Genomic DNA, 16,044 nt, shown 5'->3' with positions numbered 1-16,044 from the left:
CTTGAACCTCTTCAACTTGGCGAGTCTTCGGTCTTGTAATTTCATACAGGGCTCACTGGACTCTAAGACTCAACTTTCACGTTAATTGACAAACAAGGGCACCTTCAGGGGCAGGCCTAAATTTTTTTATTGCTTTAGGCCCAACTTGGGATTACAAATCTAATGGTCGAAGTGAATCTCACATACACATCAAGTTGGCCCCTTAAAGAATGAAGGCAGGTGTCCTGTGCCCTATATATGCATTCCAGAAAATTTATAATACTCTTAAAGAGTTTTTAAGTGGGTACCAGCTATACTCCATCATGCGATAACTTTCAGATTGTTAAGTGCTTATGAAATCTAAATCTTTTAATGATTTGGCTCTATCGTGATCATCATCTTTTGAAAAAAAAAATACACAAAAGTCACTTATTAAGAGGACCACACATGTATTTCGATAGGGATTTTGATCGTACTAGCCTCATAGTATTGCGAAATGCCTTGAAAACTCGACCTCTCAAATATATTGTTTGGTTCACCTTTTGATTGAAAGTACCCTTATTTGCCAATATACGTGAGTGTTGAGTCAGTTTGTCAAGTGACCCTCAAATTAAAGACTACAAGATCAAAAACACATCAATTGAAGAAGTTCGAGTGCTCCACATAGGTAAACAAATCCTCACTTCCCTAACCAAACCCTTGAGGTATATGACCCCATCCATAAAAACCTAAACTTACCCACAAATGTATTTAAAAAACCCTTGGTAAGCTTAGTTTAGAATATTTTAAGTATTGGTAGAAAGATGAACTATATAGGTAAACTTCATGTCCTGACAATAGCATCGATATGCAATCAGGGAAAATTTCGATGGCATCGAACCTAGTTCGATTACATCGAAACCAAGGCCAAACAGTCCAGTAACAAAATGAATATATGTTGGGCATTGACGATTGCATTGAGTGATGTTCGATGGCATCGAAACATAAGTTTCAATGGCATCAAACCCACTTCGATAACATCGACCTTGGCCTCTTCTCTCCACTATACTTGAAATACTCTAAGTGTTCTTCAATGCAATCGATCGAAACATAAGTTTCAATGGCATCGAACCCACTTCGAGAGCATCGACCTTGGCCTCTTCCCTCCACTATACTTGAAATACTCTAAGTGTTCTTCGATGCAATCGAACCTCTGTCGATGACATCGAAGTAAGTTATTGATGGTATCGAAGACGGTTCGATAACATCAACATATAGACTAGTTTGTCCAGCAAGCTTTCAAGGAAAATCATATATCTTCGATTACATCGACGGTTGTTCAATGACATCGAAATTCAAATTACGATGGTATCGAAGGTCTGATCGATGTCATCGAAATATGGGACAAACTGTCCAAAGAGTTTTAATAGGTAAATCATTTTATTCTCGATAGCATCGATCTATAATCGATGACATCTTCGATGACATCGAAACATTGGTTGATGGCATAAAAAATGGTCTCAATTAGTCCAGCAACCAAATTGTATTTTTCAAGAAAATTTCGATGGCATCGAAATGCACGTTAATGACATTAAAGGTTGCTCGATGGGATCAGACAGAAATTGTCCAGCACCTAACTGAATATCTTGTGCAGGAAGTCGATGCAATCGAAGAAGGTTCAATGACAACGAAAGAAACTTTGATGACATCGATAATGTCAGATTTCTACCCATTTTTTTTACCGTTGGAATTTGTCTTTATATACCAGTTAGGTTGCTTCTTGGACTTTTGAGCTTGTATTGAAGAGAGTTTTGAGAGAGTTATTACTGTAGTTAATACCCTCATCCTCAAGCTCTCTTTTCCATAGGAGTTCATTATTCAATCCATTGCTCAAGCATTTATTGGCATATTCAATAGCTTGGATTGAACCATGAACTCCAGCATTTATTGATCTTCCAGCAGCTGTAACGTCCTGAAAATTGGGGGTCGAGCATAACTCAGCTCCCAAGTTTCAAAACATCACTTATGCAACATATTTAATGATGGATGTATGTTGTTTGTATGAGTGCATAAAACATAGAATAGATTAAGCCAAACTGCAAACATAATTTAGGGATAAGTGAAAGACGCAAGCGAAAGACTTAACGAAATATATGTGTACATATGCAAGTATCTGAAATACGTATACATGTCAAGTCATAATTACAGGTGTTGCTTTCAAAATACAAGTATCAAAATAACATTATTACAAAAGAAAACCCAGAATCCCCGCACATCAGGACATGGCTCACATGAACCCGCCTGAGAACTGCATGAAAGAAAATGCGTCCTCATCATCCTCGTACTCCTGCTCTGCCTCAGGGGTCGCGTCAACATCTGTATCTAAGACAGGGTCTGGTTGGTGTTGAAACACTGTCCCAGAATGTGGGAGTGAGTGATCAACTCAGTGGAACTATATAGTAAAAGTTAACATATTATCAAAGCAATCAAGTAGTAATGATAAGGCAATACAATCAAACACATCCTAACTACTCTTATTAATGCAAGGATGTATGTAGGAATGATGCATGCCCTCGCCTGCACTTCCTCAGCGTCTTCATCTTACGATACGCATGACAACCTCCCGCAGTGCCAACAACTCCTACGCACATTCAATGCGGTGCATGAACATGATTACCAAGTTATTATTAGTCCTTTTCATACAGCAGGAATTGGAAGCTAAGGTACCTTCCTCATATCACTTTCCAAACAGTGATCCATTCTAGGGTTGTCAGTCCTAGACAATCTCATACGATCATATGGTTTTAGGTCGCTACAAAAGGCTCATCACCAATTAATGCATGCCTATCATACCTTAGTTACTACCCTAAGGCTCGTTGCCTCAATGCAGTAGCAAGGTATGCTCGAGGTCACTACAAAGGGCTCGTCACTAATCAATGTAGGCCGACAGCATGATTATAGTGTCCCATACCACCATAATCGGCTCACGAGTCTGGTGTGCTCACTGGTCACTACGGGGAGGCTCGCCACCCCAGTGTAAGCTGACAGCTCGACCACGGTGTCCCATACCACCATGCTCGGCTCATGAGTCTTAGCAGATCAAGGTACAATGGTTGCGGAATTACATTGGTAAGTTTGGTACCCTAGATTCAAGCAATAGTGTCCCTAGATGGTGTACATCCACCGGGATAATCGAGTTACTTGACGAACTCAACTAGCACGAGCGCACGTTGAGTTGAACGACATAGAGTGCGCAAACACTCCGTGTGGCCAAACCACTACCGACAACCCTAATGCGACTCGGTTTCGTCAAACACGTCTTACGTGGCGAAATCAACCTCGGCCATGAACTCAAGGATTGTTACCGATTTCCTGGACTATTTCATAGTCCCAAACATCTTCAATTACAACAGATATTCATATTAACAATTTAGAATAGTAATGGAACAACAATTCTCATTATACAATGTGGAAGCATTTGATGAATAGCAACTTAACATGGATTTACACATAAGTAGTACTTGAAGTTAAACAACAAAGAATGTAAATTTCATGTAGGAAATCATACACATCCATAAGGTAGTTGAGAATCTCTTCTCAACATCCATAAATAGGTTAATATCATACACACTTAACTAGTCAGACATTTCTACAAACACTTAGACTACATAGTCCAACATACATGATGTATATTGGTGATAACACACATTTGGACAATTCCTTTCGTCAAGGAGTTGACACACATACAACTAGCATAAGTACACGACAATTAATCATGGCAAACACATGTTCATATTTTATACGTATACGATACTTCTTACATATACATAGAATACACAAATCTCAATATAACTCATATATATCAGGAACGCAAAATAAACATCACAGTTGGCATGTGAAATTGCATCCACAACAATAATAAACCATTACCCAACATTGAAAGCCTTGAAAACCATAACCTATACGAATATAGTCCGCACCTTAAACCAGAAAAAGCACACAGATCTGATTCAGACGATAGGTCTTCGTCAACGGCAACTAAAAAACCTAAGGCAAGAATAGAAATGAGCTACATCAACACTTAGACAAGTCTAAGCTCTATCACAGGCTAGGGTTTGATTAACTTACCCAAGAAGGAACTTAGAATCGCTGGAATAACGATTCAAAAGTGATGGTTTAGGGATACAGAGTAACAGAAAAGAATCTCAAGATGATTCACCAACTTCTCTCTCACTTTCTCTCTCTTTTCTTCTCTCTTTCTTAGCTAGGGTTAGAAAATTCGTATGGAATAGATAGTGAGGGATATAAGGTCTTTATATAGGCCTAACATTGATGAAAATAGCCCCAGGGCCAAGGTATACTTAGGTTATAACCAAATCAGGCCTATTTCGATCCAACGGAACACTTCTGGTGGTCCTTTCTCCACGTGGGTCGGACTTAAGCTCACTGACCATGGATCTAGGTCAGGCTGAGTTTTCGTACCGATCGGATTTATAGATCAGCCGTAGCGGACCACACTCAATTCAACGGTCACCGAAACTCGATCAGGTCCACCGGCACTTGGACATGTCAGGGCCATCTTCCCTGATCCGAGGGTAAAATTGGGTCAAAATCCAACGGTCAGAAAGCTTAGAATCGGCATGTAAGCGACCGGACTCAAATTTCATAAATTATATTTAATTTCTCAGCTTTCTCACACTCTTTACTCCGGACTCAAGAAAATCGATCCAGGACATCATCCGGACTTGATTTTTGAGGTGATGGTCAAGCCCAACAAGATAACCAAAATTGTCTAAGATCGACGCTATCGGACTTTCGACGCGCGGTCTAGGTCCGATAGAAAGTTTCCCAGTACTCCCGAGAGTAACTGGCTTTAGCGTTGAATCCTAGATTTTAGGGCAACATAGCGTTAACGATTGTATAGGTTTTGAGTCTTGCAGATTACATTTAAAGTGATTGATACAAATTTCACAAGCAATTGAGTTTAACGCTAATTAACCCATACATAACTTCTAAGGAAATATGAGGTAGTACTTGGGTCTTGGCACGAAATTTTCCGGGTCATTATAGCAGCACTCTTTATTGACAAATTATTATGCTGGGATCTTTGAATGCTAAGCTCATGGGAATCTTCTCTAGATCTTAATTGCATATCATTCATTAGAGAAGATCAGATCAAACCCTAAAACTAACAACCTTGCACCGTCGATTGGAGCATCCATAAGTGGTTGTGGTTTAAGGGAGCTGAAGACTCTTCATCAGCAAGAAGATTTTCAACAACAAATGTTACAGCGAGGCTCACTCACTTATTAATAAGTATATAGAGTTCATTGAGTCTGAAGTCCTTTCCTTGTGTAGGATTGGAATTTAGAGTTTGAGTTTCAAACTCGCTAAGACCTTTCATAAGCCTCCGATAGGAGACTACATGTAGTGTCCTTGTGTAGGACCTACTGCCTTGTGTAGGACCTTGGTCTGTGTGGCCTAAACCTTAAGTTCTTGTGTAGGACCTTGGCCTGTGTGGCCTAAATTGCTAGTTCTTATGTAGGACATAATCTAGAGTCCTTGTGTAGGGCTTTGAAAGTTCATGGTTAACCTAATTTAAAACCATTAAGTAGTGAACGGGAGTGGAGTAGGCAAGAAGCCGAACCACTATATATCGTTGTGTTTGTGCTGCTTGTCTTTTTTCATATATGTTGATTTATGATATGCTTACTTCATGCACACTACATGTTTGACACAACACATCACATTTATATGTTTTGTAATCCTTACTTTTGAGGGTGAATGGTTTTATGTTAATCTTGTTTTATTTTGTATAACTCAATTGCATTAATTTTTAAGTAAGATTAAAACATTAAAAGTCCTATTCACCCCCCTCTAGGACACTTGGACGTAACTCTATACTTCTATTATAACGGTTTACCGCAATTTCATTGATAACTTTTTTAGAGAATTAATGGACAAAAATACCCCTGTTTTGGAACTTGGTCCCGTACGGAGCTTCTTTTTCTTCTTTCTTTACTATTTTCTTAGAGCTTCTTCCTTTTCAAACATGTTTTTTAAAGGAACCACCATCACCCATTTCGACTGCATTTTTCAGTGTACGTTCACCGCCATCAACTTTTTCTGCGATGGGCACCAGTAACAACTTCTAAAGCCCTAAAAAAGTGTTGTTTTTGCTCCGACGAACACATTTTTTAGAGATAAAAGCCACTGATATGTGGAAGATATTTTAAATGGATTTTTTATTTTATTTTTGTTGTATAATAACATTTTTTTAGAGATGGAAGCCACTTTTGATTGTGTTTAGAGAATGATAGTTGTGATTGTTGTTATAATGGGGACAAGTAATTGTGGAGAGGGATTTAAGGTAGATAAGGATGATTTAGTTGTCATGTGGAAGACAATGAAGGAGATAGAATTTGAATTTTTTTAATGTATTACCTTGGTTGAAGTGGTTTTCATGTGTTAAGGGTCTAAGTTGTCTGTGTTAAGGGTCTAGGTTTTCATGTACTAAGGATTTGGATCTGCGCTATCATGTGCTAAGAGTCTAGGTCGTCATGTTTTAAGAGTCTAGGTTATCATGTATTAAAGGGTTTGGGTTGCGGTTGTCAGGTGTTAAGCATCTAGGTTATCATATGTTAAGGGCATGGGTCATGGTTGTCATGTGTCAAAGGTATAGGTTATCATGTGTTATGGGTCGAGGTTGTCATGTGTGAAGGGTTGAGGTGGATACAAAGTAACCTAGACCCTTAACACATGACAACCTTGACCATTCAAAAGCAATGACTACAGTAACAATGGCTACGTATCTAGTCCGTAGCCTTTGCTCCATTTTTGGTAGTCAATGGTTGACAACCTCGACCCTTAACACATGACAACCTCGATCCTTTAAAAGAAATGTCTACGGTAACAATGCCTACGGACTAAAACCATAGCTATTTTCTCTTCGCTACGAATTTAGTATGTAGCCCTTGGTCCATTTTTTGTAGTGAATGCATGACAACTTCAACCTTTAACACGTGACCACCTCGACCCTTAACACACGATAACCTCGACTATTAACACATGTAACCTCAATCATTAACACATGATAAACTTGACCTTGACCCTTAATACTATAAGGACATCGTCTGTGGGGCTCACTATCGAGCATATGTTAAGGGCCGAGATTGTAATGTGTTAAGGGCCTAGGTTGCCATGTGTAAAGGGTTGTGGGGCCCACCATGGGATATGTGTCAAAGATTTGTTTCGTCCATTGGATTCAAAATTTAATTTAATTCCATGGTAGGTTTTCAATCTCATTGCTTTTTATGGTCGAGAATGAGTTACATCCACATATAAGGTGGACCCCACCACAAGAAAATAGTTAAGAGTGAACAACCACCAACCATTGTTATTGTTTATTATGATCCATTGTGATATATATAATTTATCCATGTCGTATAAATATCTTAACAGAAAAATTTAGAACATGAGCCCCAAAAGGAGGCTAACCAAAGGCTTAAATGGACTACACCACAAAAAACAATGGTGATTGAACTCTTACCGTCGAAAACTTCTTACATGGAATACACCACAAGAAAACTTCTAAGGGTGTTCGTACATCGTCTGTGGGGTCCACCATCGCACATGTGTGGAATCCACTCCATCCATTAACTTCAAAATTTCATAGAAGGCCATGGTTGGAAGTATAATCAACATCCGTCGGTCACATTAACCGCATCACAAGAAAATAGTTTGTATCGAATGGACACCGTTATAGGTTATTAGGTTTTGTAGACCACACAAAGATCGTGTCAACAAAAAGTTAGAATCTTCCCATATAAATAGAGGGCTAAAAGAAAACGAATGGATTGGATATAGTTTCAATAGGCCCAATAATAAATCCAATCCGCGTCACTTTCTCGTGATTGGATACTACGTAACTTCTTCACTTAAAATCCGTATAGCTATTGATCCAAGGACATAGGCAATTTAGTCTAAAAAACTTTTAAAAACCTGTCAACAGACTACCCTCAGAATATTTGAAACTTCCCTTCCTTTTCGAAAATTTAACCATAACACAATGCTAGTACGATCAAAATCCCATTTCACTATTTAACAATGTTTGGACGACTTTTATATGGTGTGGTCGGGACTATCCTTTGGCAGGATCAACCTGTTGGAAGGTCTCGATTTCTCACGTGTACTTAATACTTTGGAAGTTACTATATGGTTGAAAACCAACTGAACTTAAAAGACTCCTCTTCTATAGGGATGTCGAATGCATAGCCTAGAAGACATCACCATGTTGGTGGTTTTGTGTATAGGTGGTAAAACTTTATGGGCCCACCAAAATTTATATGTTTTATCTGCATCATCCATCCATATTTTCATATCATTTTAGGTCATAAGCCCTACAATGAGGCAATCCAAACCTCAAGTGGACCAAACCACAGGAATAAGTGGGGATTGAATGCCTGCTTTTGAAAAGTTCTTGGGGTTCACAGAATTTTTAGATCAATCTGATATTTATGTTTTTCCTTTGTCCTAGTCTGACCTTATGAACAGGTTAGATGGCAAATAAACATCATGGTGGGCCTTAGAAAGGTTTCAACGGTGAGCATCATTGTCCCCATTGTTTCCTATGGTGGGGATCACTTAAGCTTTGGATAAGCCTCAATTTTAGGTCCATGGCTTAAAACGATGGACGGCCTGGGTAAAACATATAGTGAGGCCTACATAGCTTTGCCATGTGTGTACGTTCTTGCTATATGGTATTTCAGAGATTTTGCTCTCTTCTTGGAACCTAGTGCTATTTTCTCAAAACCGGTGATGCCCACCAGTGATATTTTATGGGCCCACTTTGATGTGTATGTGAAATCAACTCTAAATATTATATGTCTAATCCCATCCTGGGCTGATAGCCCAAAAATAGGATGATTTGTTATTCAAGTGGGACACACTCTCGTTTGGGAGCTTGTAAATAGAGGTAAATGGGAAACGGAGTTGGAGGTAAATGAATTAGGAGTAAATGGCTTACTCAATTGTATTTAGTTAGGAGTAGATGAAATGCATTTCAAATATAAATATTCCATTTAAATGAGAGTAAGTGGAAGGAATTAGAATGCATTGGAATATATGTGATATCCCAAATTGGCTTTAATATTCGAAATTAGTGTACATATATGATATTTAACAGAATGGTTGTAATAAGCTCATTGAATTACACACTTCAGCAAAAATGAGAAATTTTCGAACCTCAGGTGGCCAACACGCGTAAGAATCACAAACAAGCAACTTGTGAACATCTTTAACTGTCCATTTAGATGGCCAATCTTTGGATGGTTTAGATCATTCTATTATTGTGATTTTAGTAATATATCCTATAATTGGATTGTTTCAGAGTATCATCAGTGTGTCATGTGTATGGCCAACATGTGCGTGTGGCACCTTTGTTTACTAGTGCAACTCTTTTAAGGGAGCCTGTAGACAACTCATCCCAGGCTAATAAGCTTACTGAATTTAAACTAATGGATGGTCAACCAAACCCTAATCTTAGAAGCCTAAACCCTAGGAATCTCAATCCTAAACCCTAAACTCTGCCCATTCAACCCAATAAATCTCATCAACCCAGTTAGCCTAATCCCAAACTCTAAGAACCTAAAACCCTAGAGCCTTGAGTAAGCTCGGTGAGTTAACTCACCCAGTCAACTCGTTGAGTCAACTCACTCGGTAAGCCTACCTAATCCAACAACCCAGTCAACTCACCTAATTAAGCCCAAAATCAATCCCAAACCTAAACCTAAAAGCAAGCCCAATTAGAGAAATAGGCAAAACCTCAAAGTAGCAACTTTCATAGTAAAGCCTCCACACGCTTGAAGGAGGCTGCCGCTGGCCACGTAGTACTCCCCCTCTTTAGGGTGGCATCCCTCAGGCATGTGAAATCACTCTTTTTCAGACTCTAAGTGTATAATTGAAGTATATTTACTCCAATGCCCATCTCCTTATCCAAAATTACCATTTTACCACCTCATCCAACCCATGAGATGATGTCATGTGGCAATCTCTAATCCTAGCCCTTCAGCCACCTTTTGCCCCTAGGATTACCAGAAATTACCAGAAAATCAGGTTTTAAGGCTATAAATAGCCCTCCACCCTTCTCATTTCAAGCATCCAAGGCATCCAAAGCATCCAAGACATCCAAAAGGGACTCATCCACTCCCATTTCAAAGCATCCTCATCACTTAGTGTTCAGAGCAAACCCTATGTGCAGAGCTGCGATGTAGTAATAACTCGGTGAGACCAAAGTACCCATAAGGACTTATGATTGTGTAATTTCATAAACACTTTAAAACTAGAACTAGAACCACTTCTAAAATCTTATTAAACAGTAATGTTGTAATTGAAAAGGAAATTAATAGAGATAAGATACTAGAGCATTAAGAATCCACTTATAGCCATCCTTAATGTTAATTCACTTTATTCAATCATATAACTCAACTAGAATTGAAGTCCTATCCTATCCAACCAGATAATGGAGTGGTTAAATCATCATTTATAAACCCAAATAAATTTGATCTTCAATTGAATTGGCTCCCACATCATGCACTAAAGTATTGATCGCGTGAAATTTAGTGCATCTATCGTACCCGTAGTCTATGATAGATCAATGGATTTTACAGATCAATCCTTTGCAAAATAGATAAGGAATTACTCTTAGCTTTCCTAAGCATCCAATGTGCCCGGAGTTGACAATGGATCAAAGTAAACTAAAAATAAATCTTCACTCAAACTAAATACCAATGAATTATTCAACAATCAAATCAAATACTTGAATCAAAGTAAACTAAGCATTAAGAATAACTACAAGCTTCAACTCTTATAACCCTAGCTTAGAAATTAGTCAATCAAAGACATGGTTAAACTAAAACTCAAAAAGAAAAACATAAAAACCGAAGGATTAAAGAAGAAGGAAGACTCTGAAGAAGCTCCACAATTCCTTACTCTATCCCTTCTACCCTAATTTGTATCTATGAAAGCCTAAAACATCCCTTTAAGTAGGAAAAATCTACACCAACTTACTACCAACTTCAATTTATGTACTTTTGTTACGCTTCGACTATAGCTAAATGTGACCTTCGGTCGCACTGAATTAACCTCTCGGTTACAGCCGAATTTTTCCAATTTCCATCTGAAGTTTTGGTCTTCCTTTGGTCGCACCGAACCTCCATTCAGTGGCATCAAACATGACTTCGGTCGGACAAAATATTATGTCCTCTTTATCGAGACTATTGATATATTGAGGTATCTAAGAACTACTGGTTGTACTAGGATTTTGAGATATTGTCTCTTTTCTAATTATAGAAGAATAAGTTTTTATAAAACTTGACATCTCTAGATTCTATTGTAGTGTTTACCGCAATCACATGATTAGATTCTACAACTAGAAACCTGTAAGCCTTACTATTTTGTGCATATCTTATAAAAATACACTCAAGAAATTTCAATTTTATCTTGAGTTTTTTTATAGGCTTAATAAGTCTAACTAAGGCTGTACAACCCCATACCTTGAAGTATGAGATGTTTGGAATTCTATTCTTACATAGTTCATAAGGAGTCTTACAAGTCTTAGAGTGAGTATCATATTAAAGATATGACAGGAAGTTAATAGGGCTTCTTGTTGAGGGTCAAATATTGCATATTATCTTCCATTTATATCTTGGTTTTATTAACATAATAATGATTAATGTTCTATTTTACTCATGTTTGTGTTGCAAGGTGAATTTAAGAGCTTGGATTGAAAAGGGTGCTAAAAGCATGGATTTGATGCTCAAGAATCACTAAGGCAAGGGGTGGATCTTAGGAGACCGAGATTAAAGAATTCACATGCCAAAAATTCAAGAAAACTAAGTGAGGAATGAAAAGAATCAAATATTTGAAGTGAAGAAAAGGAATCCTGAAATCGTCCTGAAAAAGCATATTCTGAAACTCTGGGTCATTCTGTGAAATTGCGCAGAGTGAAGTTTATTTTAGCAAACTTCATAAATTTGAGGCGGTTTCTAGAGTTTTCCAACCAGGTGTGAAAGTTGAAGTTCCACAACTATAAATAGGATTCCCTAAGATGTTCCTAGGCATCTTTTACGGTTTAAGGAGTGGAGCAAAAGGGTGGAGAGACCATCGCCAAGAGTTTTTCTTCTTCTTCCTTAGTTGTTTTCATGTTTTTCTTAAGAGACTTTAATCCAATCATGTCTGTAGTTGGCTAAACCTCTTAACTAGGGCTAAGAGGTAAAGCTTGTAGCGTGATGGGATGTTCTTACTGCTTTGATTCATGTTATGTTGAACTTACTTTGATTCTAGTTTGATATTTAAGGAATACTTTCAGTTTTTAATGATTTATTATGACTTAAATTACAGTGGCTCTGCAATAGCTTTAAGTATCTTTTTTTCTTGTTTTGAAATTATGGGATTGGTAAATCTTGTTGTTTGCCATCGTCTCATGGGCAAGGTTTGGTGATAGAATCCCTGCCAATTATCATAATTCTCCTCTCTTGATAATTAGGTAAAAGAAAGTTTAGATTTGATCTTAATTGCTATATCTTCTAATTGAATAAGATAAGACTCCAATTCTAATTGTGTTACTTGAATCAAGTAAGGAATCACCCTGGTTGCTACAAGTGGATCCTTGAAACCCTAGTTTCCACCTTTGAATTCTTAAATTTTTAATTACACACTTCACAATTACTCTCTTTAATTCGATATTTAGATTCATATGTTTTTCTAGTTCTACTTCTAGTTGCTTTCAGAATACACACGAGATTAGTCCCTGTGGATTTAACCTCGATCTCACCGAGATTATTACTGTATCGTGACCTTACACTTGGGGTTGTGAACACTTCTCCCCAAAATCCTAAACTTAAACCTGCATTATTGAGCATGGAGTTTACATTGTCTATAAGAGACCTGTTTTTTCATTCTGTTATCCCATTTTGTTGGCGTGAATATGGAGCCGTAATTTGGTGAATTACACTATGCATTTTGTAAAACTCTCAAAATTCTAAGGATAGATATTCTCCTCCCATGTCTGACCCGAAATTTTTAATCTTTCGGTTTAACTGGTTCTCTACTTCCGCCTTATATATCTTGAATTTTTGTGGTGACTCATCTTTATTTTTTAATAGGTATACTAAAGTGTAACGGGAGAAATCATCTATAAATTTTATAAAATACATCTTTCTCCCTCTTGTTATTAGACCGCTCATTTCACATATGTCACTATAAACTAAGTTTAGGAGTTATGATTTTCTTTTCATCCTAGGAAACGGTTTTCTAGTTATTTTAGATAGTACAAAAATAATGCATTTGTCATTAAGTTTTGTATACTAAGGAATTAGATTAAGATTATGCATATTATCCATACTACGGTAACTAATATCTCATAATCTAGCATGTCAAACATTATATGAATCAAGCATATAAATGGAAGAAGAATTTTCATTCATAAGGTTCAATTTGAACATTTTACTGGATACATAGCCCTTCCCTACAGATGCCCCATTTTTAGACACAATCAATTTATCAGATTCAAATAGGAGCCTGAATCCAAACCTAGTCAGTAGATTAGTTTATATAAGATTCCTCCCAATATCCGGTACATGCAACACATTATTCAAATTAAGGACTTTTTTAGAAGCTAGATTAAGTCGTACCTTTTCTTTTCCTACAACCTTGGATGTGGATGCATTTTTTATATATAGTTCTTGATTATCCCCGACTATTTCATAGGAATTGAACATGTTATGATTTCTATAAACATGTTTGGTAGCGCCAGAATCTATCCACCATTCATTCACCATGTTAACTTCAGAGGCGACAATTGTCAGATTCATGTCTTCTGTCATATTGACTTGTCGTTCATTTTCTCGTATTTTCTTTTTGTATTTTCGGCAGTTTTTCTTAAAATGGCTGAGGATTTTACAAAAGAAGCATGTACCCTTCTCGGAATGTTCTTTTTGAACCCTTGGTTATTAGGTTTGAACCAATTATCTTTCTTAAAAGGTGGTTTCTCCGATTCCTAATTCACACTATTCTCGACTATATTAGCGTTACGTAGGACCTCCTGTTATTCTTCATTTTTGTCACGGTATCTAAATTCTTCTTCTATTCGAAGAAACATTAGTAGATCTTCTAAGTACATTTTCTCTTTTTTCTATTTCAAAGATTTTCTAGCATCCTTTTATTTAGGTGGAAGTTCAGCTATAATTGTAGATACTTGGAAGGATTTGTAGATATTAGTGTCATCAACAATAATCTGTTGGATGAGGACCTGTAACTTATGTACTTGATCAAGGACAAGTTTTTCATCCAATATTTTGAATTTTAAAAACTGACTTACAAGAAATTTTTTGTTGCATTTTTCTTCTAACGTGTATTTGGTGAGCATGGCCTATCACAAATCCTTAGCGGTCTTCTTTTAACAGTAAATAACGTACAACGAGTCAAAAAGAGCATTGAAAATATGACCTTTGCATATGTAGTCGTTATGCTCTCAATCTTGTCACTTTTGAATTTGTTCCATCGTATCATTGTTAGATGGTGGTAGAAGAGAATCTTGAATGAGCATGAGATCCAACTTAAGTGATGTGAGGAAGAGAAGCATCCTCAATTGCCATAAAAGAAAATTTGAGCCGTCAAATGGTATAATTCGAATAAAGCCAGGATGACCTATAGAAGAGGCCATAATATCGCCTTAAAATTGTAAGGGTTGAAGTGGAAAGATAGAAAATTAATCACTTAAAGATATGCTTAAGGCGCATTACAATGTTTCTATCTTTAAGGCGATATTCACACCCTACTAGTAATTAAACCAGTTTGCAAGAGGATGACAACAAATCCACTTTCAAGATACGATAAGTATCTTCTACAAGATTGGAAAACCGTGGGCTCGAAAAACCACACCCCCTAACACACTTTTACAGTGTACACCCCTGACTTCTATATTGTTATAGCTTACCTTCTAAAAAATGTTTGCAATTTAATGCATGAAAAATTATTTGCAGTTTAGTGCCTGAAAACTACAATTTTTCAAAAAACATCCAAAAATGAAAATGGAGAAGAAGAAGATGGATAGGAGATTGTTGGAATTGTTATTTTCGAAATGACCCAAATATGAGTTTATATAAAGTCACAAGAGATTCTTTAGAATCCCTTTCGAAAGACATCTTCTTACATGGTGTCTTTTCAACAATGGCATCCCTCCACCATTAATGGCATCTTTTCACTACCATTTTGATTTCAAATGATGCTCTATTTATCAAGAGGCACCACCATTCACAAATGAATGGTCACCAACAATCACCAAAAGCCACAACCCTTTTCCTAAATTTTCTTTTATAAGTTTTTTTAAAAAAATTCTTGTCTTATTTTGAAAAAACCCAACATGAGATAGGGTTTTGAGAAGTGAATCCAAACACACAACATGAACTACTGTTTAGATTAAAATAGTGTTTAGGCCTCAAACCTCCATTGAGAGGGTGCATCAAAATAGGCCCTTAAGATGTAATCAATAGCATTCTTCATCAGCAATTGGATTCAATTATATTTAGGGATAGAAAGTAATGGGGTTTTTATTCTTTCTTTTTAAGCATTGATGTTATCTTGATGGCTTCTCATATTTATTTTATTTTAGCAAGTCATTCACCATTTGAGTAATTTTTTATTTTGTTTTTTTAATCAATTTTCCTCTTCTTAGTAATATTTTGTTGCCATCTCCGAAATGAGGTTGGATGCCTAAGTCTAATCCATGACTCAATTTAATACTGAGTTGACTTAAACTTGTATAAATAGAGTTATTAAACCACATTTTCATGGTTTTCATCCCAAATCATTTTCTTTCAGGCTAGCTGGTGTGGCTCGTATTTACCGGCTAATCTATCTAACAATGCCTAGTAATTGCAACCTTTATCTGACCAATGGACATTGCGGATCGCACACTACACTCCTCATCTTTTTTATTGGTGGATGAATTGAGAAGCAATTGGCGGCCGGAGGGCCACTATGGTAGTTTCTCTTCCCATACTTTCTGGACTGATATCCTAATGTTGT

Source organism: Magnolia sinica, chromosome 19, assembly GCF_029962835.1.
Source record: "Magnolia sinica isolate HGM2019 chromosome 19, MsV1, whole genome shotgun sequence".
Lineage (NCBI taxonomy): Eukaryota > Viridiplantae > Streptophyta > Magnoliopsida > Magnoliales > Magnoliaceae > Magnolia > Magnolia sinica.
This window is presented reverse-complemented; position numbering follows the sequence as displayed.